At 43.6% G+C, this 14,321-nt stretch overlaps 1 protein-coding gene across 2 annotated transcripts in view; it reads right to left on the reverse strand.

Annotated features, from left to right (window-relative positions):
• The window catches only part of sytl4 (synaptotagmin-like 4), a 38,860-nt gene extending 26,626 nt beyond the window's left edge, over positions 1 to 12,234 (reverse strand). For both annotated transcript variants that reach the window (XM_007891258.2, XM_007891249.2), the window contains exon 1: positions 12,013 to 12,234. The gene's annotated coding sequence lies outside the window, so the exon portion shown is untranslated. The remainder of the gene's footprint in view (positions 1 to 12,012) is intronic.
• Between the last annotated feature and the right edge of the window lie 2,087 nt (positions 12,235 to 14,321).

Consider the following 14,321-nt stretch of genomic DNA (forward strand, 5'->3'; position numbering starts at 1 on the left):
TTCGATAACTTTTCTACAGTCCGGTGATGATAGTAATAAACTTTACATATGATCTATACCCCTCTCACGTGAGGAGGAATTTCGGGATTAACTCCTTTCTCTTTTCCGCTAGTGCCACGGAATCTTTAACTTTCACCCAAACAGGTAGAGCTCAGCTTGGTAATTATGAGTGGTTATATCTAGGAGTAGGGATGAAGCTGTGAGGGCATATTTTAATTTTATTTTAAGAAGTTAAGTAAAGTTAGTATAAGATGGCCGAAAGTTTGAATACAGACACACTGAACCTTCATCAACGTGGAAATACGGTAAGGTCAATTGCAACATGTATGTTATCTGTTTAACAGTAAGCAGGTATGTGGATAACTTTGGCTGTTAACTAAGAGATGAGCCAAGTGCCAAATGAAAATGTAACTGGTTCTCAGATACTATCAGAGAATGATTCTTCTGCTTCACAGAATATACCGTAAAGTCAATTCACTGTATATTTTTGTGGACGAAATGCGGCAGCCAATTGCGAACAGGAGTGTCCCACAAACAGTCGTGGATTGAATGACCAAATTATTTTTATTGAAGGAATTATTAACACCAGAAAAGCAACGTGGACAACCGGGTTCCTACTTACTGCTAGGTAAACAGAGGCGTGTGGAATAAGGAAACTTGCCCAACATTTTGTCCTGCCAGGAAACAAACTCAGGTCCTCTTGCTTGCGAGGTGAGTGCTCTAACCACTAAGCTACAGAATTCCACTATTATATAAATAACACACACACCGAGCCAATACATGCCGAGTCAAAATACACACCACACAACAGATGGCAAATCAAGTGAACCACAGTATGCATACAATAATACGTTCAATTCAATAGAATTGGGTGGCGTTCAATTCCACAGAATTGTGCTCCACCCAAGTGATGGTTATCTTCATTGACAATTTAGGTTGAATTAACGCACAGACACAGAAGCTGGCGCAGAGTGTAGTGTATCTGTGGAATAGGGTTACCCAGGGACCAGCAGAAACAGACTGCGCCAGCACATTCAACAAACTGAACACAAAATTACCTGAAAGTAAAGGAACAATTTCTGCAGAAGTTTGACTTTAAAAAAAGGTCCCAACTGGAGCCAAGTCTAGTGCATAACTAGGAAGAAAAATATTCATCACAAATGAATTCTTTGTTAAACTCATCCACAGTGTGTGCGTGTTTTGTGTGTGCATGTCAGAGTGTTTGTGTGCTTTTCAGAGTGTTTGTGTACATGTTACGTGTTTGTGTGTGTGTATATATATATATATGAATGTGTTTGTGTGCGTATCAGACAGTTATGCATGATATATATGTATATATGAAAGCATGTGAGTATGTGTGTACGTGTATGAGAGAGAGTGTGTGAGACTATGAGAGAGGGAGAGAATGTGTGAGACTATGAGAGAGAGAGAGTATGAGAATATGACAGATGCTCAGGTAACACAGCCAACTGCAGGACTATGCAGTATATCGAGCAAAAGGCTGCCTCTGGTGAGGAGTGGGGAAGGGAAACAGGAGATGAGGACTCTGTGGAGAGTTCAAAGTCTTCCAGAAGGAGGAATCATAGAACCCTACAGCAAAAAAGGAGGCCATTCGGCCCATTGTGCCTGTGCTGGCTCTTTGAAAGAGCTGCTAACTAGTCTTGCACCTCTGCTCCTTTCCCAGAGCCCAGCATTTTTTGTTCTTTTGAAATACCTATCCAATTCCCTTTTGAAAGTTATTATTGAATCGGCTTCCACCAGCCTTTCAGGGAGAGCGTTCCAGATTGTAACAACTTGCTGCATAAAAAAAATTCTCATCTCCCCTTTGGTTCTTTTGCCAGTTATCTTAAATAATATCCTGGATACTTGCATCCCATTTGAGATGTAACATCACTTGCTTTCCACTGTGAAAGCGCTATTGGCTTGAACTCAGTGTATAAAATCTGGGAGCCAGACCATCTTATTATTGGTGTCTCTACTTGGCAGTCAGTCAAAATCAACACACTGTTCTTTCTTTCCTTTAGGCAAGAGTTCAGCTTAAAACTATTCCAACAATGATTGAGATCAGCCAGAACTACATCCAATTCCACCCACAGTTGGAATTTCCTTTCCTCACTGACTGATGAGTTGAGAGGACTCATCTCATCCCCAACACAAAGCCTTAACTGTAAATGATTTATTCAACACCCTTTTCAGTGAGACTCTTCAACTACTGAAATTAATTGGGACCTCCCTACCTCTGTGACCCGCTTACACCTACCGACCTCCCTACCGCTCCACCACCCTCCGCTCTGCTGGTTCCGACCACCGCTCCAATATTGGCAGCCATCGGCTTTCCATGGCCTGATATTACAATCAACGAGACTTTCGAGTCTCGGTCAGCTCCCGTGAGGCTGAAAACCCACATGGACAATTCCCACGCTGAGGTTTGCCAGTTCTCGGCAGTTCAATTTACAACAGGATTCCAATCTCGGATAACAGGAAGCGACTGATGGAAGATCATTCCAAAAATCAAGGAGGTATTGAAATGAGTTCACAAATGGGCGAGACAGATAACAGAGTTCAACTGCACACACCGGAGAGAGAATGAAAGAGGTGGGATATCTTTTTAAGAATACTAAACCATGATGCAGTGACTGCAGTTTAAAACTCTTCCCAGAAAGTTTTGTCCATACAATACCCAATCAATCCACTTTACAGTATATCCTGCGAAGCACTTTGAAATGTCTCAACGACATAAGGCGCTATATCAAATGCAAGAATTATTATTATAAACTCATCCCTGATAAAAACCCTACCCCCACTACACAGTAACCCTTGCCCTGCCAAGTCAATTTGAACTGGTATGTTTGAGGGGTTCTTAGCAGCCAAGCTCCATCATCACCTACTTTCCAATCACATTTTATACCCGATCTACGCACCAGGCAGATTGATCACAATGAGGTTAGGACTATTTGTTGTCTTCCAGATGAGACGTGAAACCGAGGTCCTGTCTACTTGTTCAGGTGGATGTTAAAGATCCCATGGGACTATTTGAAAAGAGAAGGGAGTTTCTCTCTCCCGGGATCCCGGTTCCAAATAAAATTGGTCACTCACTCCATAGCTGTTCGTGGGACATTGCTGTGCGCAAACTGGCTGCTGTGTTTCCCTACAAATGTACAGTCACTCCACTTTCAATATATTTTGTTTCATCTACAAAATACGCAGTCGCTGCACCTTGAAGCATATCCTGTGAAGCATTTTAAAAACGTCTCGACGACATGATAAAACACTATATGAAATGCAAAGATTATTATCTGCTGCAATGTGCTTTGAGACATCCTTGTGACATGAGAGGCACTAAACCTAATGTAAGGGTTATTATTATCAAGAATTATTATTATTATTGTTCCAGCCATGGGGGCTGGCTATATAACAATAATACAGTTATATAACATCTCTACTCTTTGCACAGAGACAAAGACTGCAGGATAACTCCAGGGTAATCCCAATCAAACTATGATTTAGGGCAACTCATTAACAGAAATCCAAATTAGCAACTGTAGTAATCCCATGGTGCAAATTGATAAAAGATACGTCAGTCTCAAATGCATTATTTTTTCTCCAGTCTCTACTGAAGCCTGGAATTAATCCTAAATCCCATCATCTTAATCCACATGACCTGTTTCCACAGTCCAGCAGTGAGTGTTCAGTCCGAGGTGAGACGTGTAGGTGAATATTGAAGGGGGAGGGGGTAATCTATGACAGACTGGCTCAGGGGTAGCGCTCTTGCCGCTGAGTGAGAAGGTTGTAGGCTCAAGGCCCACGTTGGAAATTGGAATCATTTAGTCTCTAATGCAGTTCTGGGGGTGAAGGGGTGGTTGTTGCATTGTCGGAGGTGCCATCTTTCAAATGAGACATTAAACCGAGGTCCTGTCTGCCTTTTCAGGTGGATGTTAAAGATCCCATGGCTCTATTCGAAAAGAGAAGGGAGTGTCTCTCTCCTGGTGTCCTGGCCAACAATCCCCCACAGCAAAGTCCAACAAGCAGCCATGGAGTCAGTGACCAATTTTATTTGGTGGATTGTTGGCCAGGACACCGGGAGAGAGAAACTCTCTTCTCTTTTCGAATCTTGAACGTCCACCTGAACCAGCAGATGGGACCCAGGTTTAACATCTCATCCGAAGGACGGCATCTCCGACAATGCAACAGCCCCCCCGCCCCCTGCACTGGAGTGTCAGCTTAGACTATCCCAATGTGGGGACTTGAATCCACAACTTTCTGACTCAGCGGTGAGAATGCTACCACTGACACAGTTTTTATGCCACTTTTGTAGACAGTTAGAGAGATGGCTGGAGAGGAGAGAGGAGGGAGGGAGGATGCTACAGAAAGTTGGGTCAAAGTAACTGAAGGTCCGACACCACCAATGGGGGTGGTAGAGGGGTGGGTGGGGGGGGAATGTGAGAGAAGAGATAGGGGACGGGGATGTTCTGTAGGCCCACATTTGCCGAGCGGAGGGAGTGAGCAGAAGGGTGGGGTCTAACTCACCAGAGACCTAAGTGTGGACACCCAAACTGAAACTTTGATGATGTTACGTGACGTAGAGTTCCATTACACTTCACTTGAGCTGAGTCAAACTCTCAGCAGCAATCTCATCTGGTCCAAATACCGTCCCTCAATGACAAGTTCGAGGCCAAGGCCTCTGTAGTCTCCGTGTTATCTCCCCTTTCCCCCCCCCAATACTGATATGTTTAATGGTTCTTGTTGTACAGGGTGCCCTTGTCCCAGCCACAACAGTGCTGCCAAGCTATCAGCTAATCTGGACTGAGGAGAGAAAACACACAACTGTTTATGGGACGTTGGTGCGTGCAATTGGCTGCCACGTTTCGCCCACAAAAATATACAGTTAACAATCCACTTTACAGTATATCCTGTGAAGTGCTTTGAGATGTCTTTATCAAGGCACTATATCAAATGCAAGGATTATTATTATATAATCACAGGCGGGGGTCCGAATCTGTCAAACGTAGGGGTCAGAAACTGCAAAAGCCACTGCATGCTCAGATTTCACCCCTTTTTGGTAAACATTGGCTAATAATAAAATATTTTGAAAATCAAATTTTTGAATTAATTTAAATTAAATTACAATTTTCCGAATGACTTAAACTGGGTTTCTCTCCAAGTCAACAGCAAATAAAAATCAGTCAATTTTTGAAAATAATGGAGCTGTTACGCTGGGAGGGGTATACTATAGACCACCAAATAGTGGGAAGGAAATAGATGAGCAGATCTGCAAGCAGATCTCAGACAGATGCAAGGCCAATAGAGTCGTGATAATGGGGGACTTTAATTATCCCAAAATAGACTGGCAAAACAACATCGCAAAGGGCAAGGAGGGGGAAAGATTCCTAAAATGCATACAGGACAACTTTCTTGATAAGTACATTTCCAGCCCAACGAGGAAGGAAACAGCGCTGGATCTAGTTCTGGGGAATGAAGTAGAACAAGTGGAGCAGGTTTCAGTGGGAGAGCATCTGGGAAATAGTGATCAAAACATCATTAGATTCAAAGTGCACATGGAAAGAGACAAGGAACCACCTAAGGTAAAGATATTCAACTGGAAGAGAGCAAATTTCAGTGAGTTAAAAATGGACCGAGCCAAGGTGGACTGGAAAGAAAGATTGGCAGGTAAAACAACTAAAGAGCAGTGGAAAGTCTTCAAGGATGAGATAGCTCGGGGACAGAATAAATACATTCCCAAAAAAGGGAAAAGTAGAGCTTCCAAACCTCCCTGGATGATGAAGGTAATTGTATCTAAAATGAAGCAGAAAAAGGAGGCGTATGACAAATGTCAAACCCAAGATACAGAAGACAACCAAATCGAATATAGGAAGTGCAGAAGAGGTTTGAAAAAGGAAATAAGAGGGGGAAAAGATTATACGAAGAAAGGTTAGCGGGTAACATTAAAGGGAATTCTAAAATATTTTACAAACACATCAAGAAAAATAGGTTAGTCAAAGGTAGGGTGGGGCCAATTAAGGACAAAGGCGGAAATCTTATTGTGGAGGCAGAGGGCACGGCTGATGTGCTGAATGAGTACTTTGCATCTGTCTTCACAAAAGAAGTGGAAGCAACAAATGCCGCATTATCGAAGAAGAGGGGAGAGGAAATGGATAGGATAAGTATAAACAGAGAGGAAGTACTGAAAAGGTTGACTGGGCTGAAGCTGATAAGTCGCCCGGTCCGGAGGGGATGCAGCCGAGGTTACTATGGGAGGGACGGGTACAAATAGCGGAGGCTTTCGGCTACAATTTTTCAATCTTCGTTGGACACAGGAGTGGTGCCAGAGGACTGGAGAGTGGCCAATGTGACTCTCCTGTACAAAAAGGGACAGAAGGACAAACCTGGGAACTGCAGGCCAGTCAGCCTGACATCAGCAGTGGGGAAACTCCTGGAGACTATAATCCGGGACAGAATAAATCTTCACTTAGAAGAATATGGGTTAATTAGGGACAGCCGCACGGATTTGTTAAAGGCAAATCTTGTCCTACAAATCTAATAGAATTTTTCGATGAGGTAACGGAGAGGGTGGATAAAGGTAGTGCAGTTGATGTAGTTTCAAAAGGTGCCACATGAAAGACTTGTAAGAAAGATAGAAGCCCGTGGTATAAAAGGGACAGTGGCAGTGGATCCAGAATTGACTGGGAGACAGAAAGCAGAGAGTTGTGGTAAACGGCTGCTTTTCTGACTGGAGGGAAGTGTACAGTGGTGTCCTCCAGGGATCGGTATTAGGACCACTGCTCTTCTTAATATACATAAATGATCTGGGTATAACAAGTACCATTCCCAAGTTTGTGGACGACACAAAGTTAGGGAGGGGGTAAACAGTGAGAAGGATAGGAGCCGACTGCAGAAGACATAGACAGAATGGTAAAATGGGCGACACATGGCAGATGAGTTTCAATGTAGAGAAATGCAAAGTAATGCGTTTTGGTAGAAAGAATGAGGGGAGGCAATATAGGCTGGTAATACAATCTTAAGGGGGTAAAAGAACAGAGAGATCTAGGGGTTCAGGTGAATGAATCCTGGATAGGTAGGTAAAGCTTTAAAAAGGACATATAGGATACTAGGCTTTATAAATAGGGGCATAGAGTACAAGAGTCAGGAGGTTATTATTAACCTATATAAAACACTGGTTAGACCTCAGTTAGAATATTGCTCCCAGTTCTGGGCACCACACTATAGGAAGGATGTTAAGGCATTGAAAAGGGTATAGAGGAGATTTACGAGGATGGTACCAGGAATGAGGGACCTTGATTATGAGGAAAGGCTGGAGAGGTGAGGATTATTCTCGTTGGAGCAGAGAAGGTTGAGCAGATGAATAATACTAATCCTTGCATTTGACATAGAGCCTGATCACATCATTGAGATGTCTCAAAGCGCTTCACAGAATCAAATGTGAAGTGTAGTGACTGTGTATTTTGTGGGCGAATCACAGCAGTCAATTTGGCACAGCAGTATCCCACAGTCATAGATTGAGTGACCAAATTATTATGGAAGGATTATTACCCCCGGAAAGCAATCTGCAGATTGACTAACAACCGAGAGCTACTTACTGATAGATAAACAGAGACGTGTGAAGTAAGGAAACGTGCCTAAGGTTTCTCCCGCCCGAGAATCAAATCTGGATTGTCTCGTTTGCGAGGTGAGTGCCTTAACCAATACACTACAGGACTCCACATATACGCTGTCAAGTGCTTTTGGAACATAAGAAATGCTAGATGAAAAAAAAATCAAGTTCCATCCAGTTCACCTTCCACCATCCTGGAGGTTGCAAAATGTCTTGATGTGAAAAGTACTACATCAAATGTAATAATTATTATCATAATGATTACGTCCCTCGATCATAGGATGTGCCAAAATGATCCAACTGTGAGTATCCTGGATTAGATCATCCGGGATTACACCAGGAGTCACCATCGAACTTGGTGTTGATCCAGATCAGTATCAAGAACGTATTAAAACTCCTGTGTATATTATAACCAATAACAGATACAGGAGCGTAGCGAGCAGGGGGTAATGTCGTCAAGGTATAAACCGTTTGCCCTTTGCCCTTGTGGATTATGGGATTATCAACCTTCAATTCAATGGTACACCAGTAAACTCCGGGCTCTTACATTGCTTCACAGTTCTGCTTTAGAACTGCAGACAATTCCCCTGTTGTGTCCTCACATTGTTGCTGTGGTATCACAATGCTCCCCCGCTTGTTCAACGTCACGGAATAACATTTCACAGAAACATAGTAAGTTTCTACACAGGAGGCAACTCAACCCCTTGTGTCCTTGCTAGTCTTTCTTTTAAAAATAAAGTTAATCCCGTTTACCAATTTTTTTGGGGGGTCAGCCAAGGTGTCTAACACACACGGAAACCTATCATTAAGAGTATCGAAACAAAGAGTTCAATGGATCCCACCTACACACGGAAATTCCAGAGATGTTTATTGGAACGGATTATGCCCGTTCTCCCCGGAGGGATGCATCCTGCTTACCTAATTCTGGAAAGTATTAGGCACAGGTTGGCAAAAGCCAAGGCTTGAGGACCCTAGAGTGCAAGTGCTGGAGTCTAACCAGCTAAAACCACATACTTTACCATTGATAGCACTGTCTGGCAAGCTTGCCCACTGCTTGTCCAGTGTTAGGGCTTTGACTTGGAGAGTTAATGGGAGCTGAGTGGGATGATTCCCTGACCCCAACAACTGGTCTGCCCTTCCAGTCCTGCCGATGAGCCAGGCTATAGCATGGCTTTCCATTTAATGAGATTACATATGAGAGTGCGAGCCAGAGGCTGTTATCTAATCTCAGGTTATCTAACCACACACATTCGACAGGATCTGAACCCACAGCTTTATAACTCACTCCCTGCAAGTCAGAATCCCTAATTACACGGCAGGTTACGAAAATAACACGGTTTCTCCCAGGGTAATCCTGTGAAGCACTTTGAGATGTCTCATTGATGTAATAAAACACTACAACACATCCAAAATATACCGAGGTCAACCCCTTAGTCTGGATCAACTAAAATGTCCACAAGCTTGTGATGAGGGGAGGTGGCAGATCGACGCTCTACAACTAGCAGTGCCTTTACTTTTGTGTTAACCATGGGGTGTTCAGACTTGACCCAGAGGGCATCCATGATGGTTGTCAATGTTTTAGAAAGAACTTGTGTTTTTTATGATGCCTTTAACAACAAAAACTTGAATTTACATAGTGCCTCTCAAGCAGGATAGTTCTTTGCAATAATTCCTGTCTAGGTACAATTACAATTACCATTTACACAGCGCCTTTTCATGTGATCAGTTAAAATCATACCAACCAGTCCGCTCACTTCCCTCAGCGAGCACTGGCCTGCTTCTTGTCCCCCGCCCTGCATTCCTCGCCATCGGCAGTCGGGCCTTCACACCTTCTGCCCCCCACCCTCGGGAACTCCATCCTGGGATCCCTCTGTTTCACTCCCTCTCTCATCTCATTCAAGTTCCATCTCAAAACTTTCCTCTTTGATTGTACTTATATTCCTCCTCAACCTGTGTGTCCGGTGCAAAGGGAAACAATTTTTCAACTTTTGCGTTGATCGAGAACCGAGTGGGATCCTCAGAACACCAGCAATAATCAGACACTACTGTGTAACTGTCTCATTGTACAGAATGCCCACTGTCACACCGAGACAATCAATTTCATTTGTACAGGGAAACACCTTTTTTCTTTGGGCAGCCGGGTGTCTAACACATGTGGAAACCCATCACTGTGCACATTATTTAATCATAATTTGGTCACTCAATCCACGACTGTTTGTGGGACACTGCTCTGTGCAATTGGCTGCTGCGTTTCACCCACAAAATTCACAGTCAATTCACTTTACAATGTGTTCTATGAAGTGCTTTGAGAAGTCTCAGTGATGTGTGTTGGGGTAGCTGCTGGAGTCTAACCAGCTAAAACCACATACTGTAGGTTGCCATTGATAGCAGTAAAACATGTATAGGTGTGACTGTTTCCCACACCACAGCAATGCAGAGAAGCCTCCCACTCAGCACCTGGCTGCATATAAACAACGCCAAACTTGCCAGCTTTCAGTGTGATTCATTAACAACCGCAATATTATCCTCGTAAAATAATAATAATAATAATAATTTGGCCACTTCAATCCACGACTGTTTGTGGGACTGTTTGTGGGAACAAACATTGGTAGCAATTCTACCAATTGCTGTGTGCAATTGGCTGCCGCGTTTCGCCCACAAAATACACAGTCAATTCACTTTACAATATAACCTGTGAAGCGCTTTCAGATGTCTCTATGACTTGATAAGGCTCTCCCCAAGCCCAAGTTCTTGCCAACCTGCGCCCAATACTCCCCAGAATGAGGTAAGTTGATTGCTCACTCACTTCATTCCGAGACAGGGCGATTTCCAAGTGTGTAAATTTCAGTCTTAAGCGTGTCAGCCACCTGACATGTATGAATCCCCCCCCAAATCCTGTTTGCCACTACTGCATAAATATAACAAACTGGAGGAGTCCTGTAGCTCAGTGGTTAGAGCGCTCGCTTTGCAAGCGAGAGACCTGGGTTTGATTCCCGGCAGGGTGAAACCTTGGGCAAGTTTCCATACTCTATATGTCTCAAAAAAATAATAAATTGGTCATTTCAATCCATGACTGTTTGTGGGACGCTGCTGTGTGCAATTTGCGGATACAAAAATGATGTGCAATTTACATATTTAAAGTAATATTTCTACTGAATATATATATATATGTGGTGCTCTCTCTCTCTTCCTAAATATCCTTCAAGATTTGCCATTATTCCACAGTGCCTCATTCTGCCCCTATCCCTGCGAACACGGAATCCAATTAACTGATAAAAGAATTAAGTTTGTTGGACGATTTATTGGCTGCTCGTTAAAACACACCTTACCTGCAATCAATCAATCTCACTCTGTGTGTGTGTCGTGTCGTTTTACTGGGAATGTTTTGGAATTTTTTTTAAAAAGACTTTCAGAACTTTTTTTCATATGAATTGTTCCAACTCAAAACATTTTGCTGCCAGTGAAAAGTTCCATCAGTGTTTCTGACTGAGGCACACACAGAGACTGAGACAAACACACACACACAGACTGAGACACACACAGACTGAGACACGCACTGAGACATACACTGAGACTGAGACACACACTGAGACATACACAGAGACTGAGATACACACACACTGAGATTCACACTGAGACATAGACACACACACCCACTGAGACTGAGACACACACTGAGACTGAGACACACACACACACACTGAGACTGAGGCACAAACTGAGACTGAGACACACACTGAGACAGAGACACACACTGAGACAGAGACACACACACACTGAGACAGAGACACACTGAGACAGAGATACACACACACACTGAGACACACACTGAGACTGAGACACACACACACACTGAGACACACACTGAGACTGAGACACACACACACAATGAGACACACTGAGACTGAGACACACACAAAGACACAGAGACACACACTGAGACACACTGAGACTGAGACACAAACACACACTGAGACTGAGACACACACTGAGACTGAGGCACACACTGAGACTGAGACACACACACACACTGAGACACACTGAGACTGAGACACACACACACACACTGAGACTGAGACACACACTGAGACTGAGACACACACTGAGACAGAGACACACACACACACACACTGAGACACACTGAGACTGAGACTCAAACACACACTGAGACTGAGACACACACTGAGACTGAGACACACACACACACTGAGACACACTGAGACTGAGACACAAACACACACTGAGACTGAGACACACACTGAGACAGACACTTGCACACGTCCCCCTGAGCCACAGACTTACACAGTAACAAGTTCACTCTTCAAAGAGAAGCCAAAAAAAACACCTCCTCACTTCAGTTCCGCGATTTAAATGTTTTTAAAAGTGAAAATGTTTTCACTTACCTTTTTTTCGGGGGGAGGGGGTTACAAAACTCCTAACTGGGCAAAGTTTTTTCTCTTCGACCCGCTCGCTCGCTCGCTCGCGATATTGATTGATTGATTGACCGATTGACTGATGATTCCCCGTCTCTCTCGCCTGCGATGGTTCATTAACCGCGATCCCGGAAGGAAAAAAGATTTTAAAGTAACTTTCCTGCTGTTTGTTTGGGCGTGAGAAAGGCGATCCCACTCTGTGCTCTGCTCTGCTGGGAAATAGCAGCCAGGAAGCAGCTCACAGCGCCACTTTGTGGAAAACCAGGACAGGTGAGAGCAGAGCAGCTGACTGTACCTGACCAAGTAATAATAATCATCATCATCATCATAATAATAATCCTTACATTTTTATATCACCATCACTATCATGTCGTTGAGACGTCTCCAAAGCGCTTCACAGAATAGACCGCACGGTGAATTGCACCGCATGTTTGGTGGATGAAACGTGGCAGCCAATTGCGCCCAGCAATTACAGTGTTTTTTAAAGAAAAAGTGAAGGGATCGTTACCCCCGGAAAAGCGATCCGCCCATCGACTCTCAACAAGTTCGTACTTACTGTTAGGTAAGTAAGTAGAGGTGTGTGGCGTAAGGAAACTGCCTAAGGTTTCACCCCGACTGGGAATCAAACCCAGGTCCTCTCGCTTGCGATGCGAGTGCTCTCACCAATATGCTACAGGACTCCGTTATATTAACAAAATAAAATATGCGCTGCTCAAAGTAAATTAAAAATAATTATTGGCCACAAGCACATACAATTCTCGACACCCCAAAGCCTTAAATTAAGTCAGTGTTATAATAGATAAAGGCACTTACGGTTTGAGCCGGGCGCGCTGACCAACTTATTGTTCGATATCCCTCCAAGGTACAACCCATCACCGTGCTTAAGATGATCCCAAACCAACTGAGAGTTCCAAGCATTGCAGCTACACGTGTCTTGAATGTGATTTGTTACAAACACTCAAGATATGATTCGTTATAACTATAAAAAAATTTCTGATAATTGGATTCCCCTCCTGTTTCTCCAAGAGGTCTCGGTGAAGGTTGTATGTAAATACAAATACAAAATTACAATACAAAATTATATTTGTAGAGCGCCTTTCGCGTCAGCAATCAGTGATTTGTTGTCGTCTTTGAATTTTATTAAAAAAAAGTACTTTTTAATTTCGTATATTTTCAGGTCAGCCGGGAGTCTGACCCGTGCGGAAACCCATCACCGTGCTTAAAAGAGTATTCAAACCAAACTGACAATTCCATGCATCTCACCTACCCGTGGAAACTCCAAAGATAGATTGTTGGGATGGAATACGTGCTCTTTCCTTGAGGGACGCATCCTGCGTACCTAATTCCGGAAAGTATTAGGTGCAGGGCTTTCCGCTTGCAGGAGCTGAGTGGGAGGATTCTCTGCCCTCAGTGACTGGTCTGCCCTCCAAGGCCTGCCGATGAGCCATGCTGATGGCTGTGCTGTCATCAGCAGTGCCTCGTGAGCACTGCAGACGCACCTCGCTCAGGGGCTGGACTGGAGACCGCCAGAGTCGGCCACCGATTCGGCCATTGTCAAAAATGTCATCTTGAAGCCAGTTCGGCTCCAAGGAGTTCCCGCTTATCTCCCCACCAAGGAAGATAGTCACTAGTTGGGCATTTGACATCCAACTAGTGTAGATTTGAGCCCTCACTTAGGTGGGCAACAACACAAACAACAGGAAAGGTAAGATTGGTTTAGAAACACAACAGATCTTGATTGTCAACTAATGTATAAATACAGAAAGCCTGGATTTGGGTAATGCTGATTCCCTGGAATTATCTTATAATTCCAGATTTAATACAAGATTCTTATCACATAGAAATGTCTCAAGGTGCTTCATCCAGTATCTGACCATTGTATCTAGCTGCAGATCATCTGTGCCTACCACAGAGGTAAATAATAATGATCTTTGTATTTGATACAGCATATTATTATGTTGTTGAGGTGTCTCAAAGAGCTTTGCAGGATATACAGTAAAATGCAGTGACTGAGTGTATTTTGTGGGCAAATGCAGCAGCCAAATTGTGCACAAAAATGTCCTGCAAACAGCCAAGGACCAATTTGGGTGAAGTGGTAATATCGGCCAGGTTAACAAGTGCTTGTCAAGGGAGCACAGGGCCAGGTATTTGGTATGAACAGACCCTAATCCTGGGGTGCTGTGATCAAGAACTTCAAAAAGGTCAGACTTTTTTTATTTCCTCTCCAAAACCTGAATGTGGACCCAGCAACTCAGGAAATGAGCATTCCCTGCATCAAA

Source organism: Callorhinchus milii, unplaced genomic scaffold (genome assembly GCF_018977255.1).
Source record: "Callorhinchus milii isolate IMCB2004 unplaced genomic scaffold, IMCB_Cmil_1.0 Scaffold15, whole genome shotgun sequence".
Classification (NCBI taxonomy): domain Eukaryota; kingdom Metazoa; phylum Chordata; class Chondrichthyes; order Chimaeriformes; family Callorhinchidae; genus Callorhinchus; species Callorhinchus milii.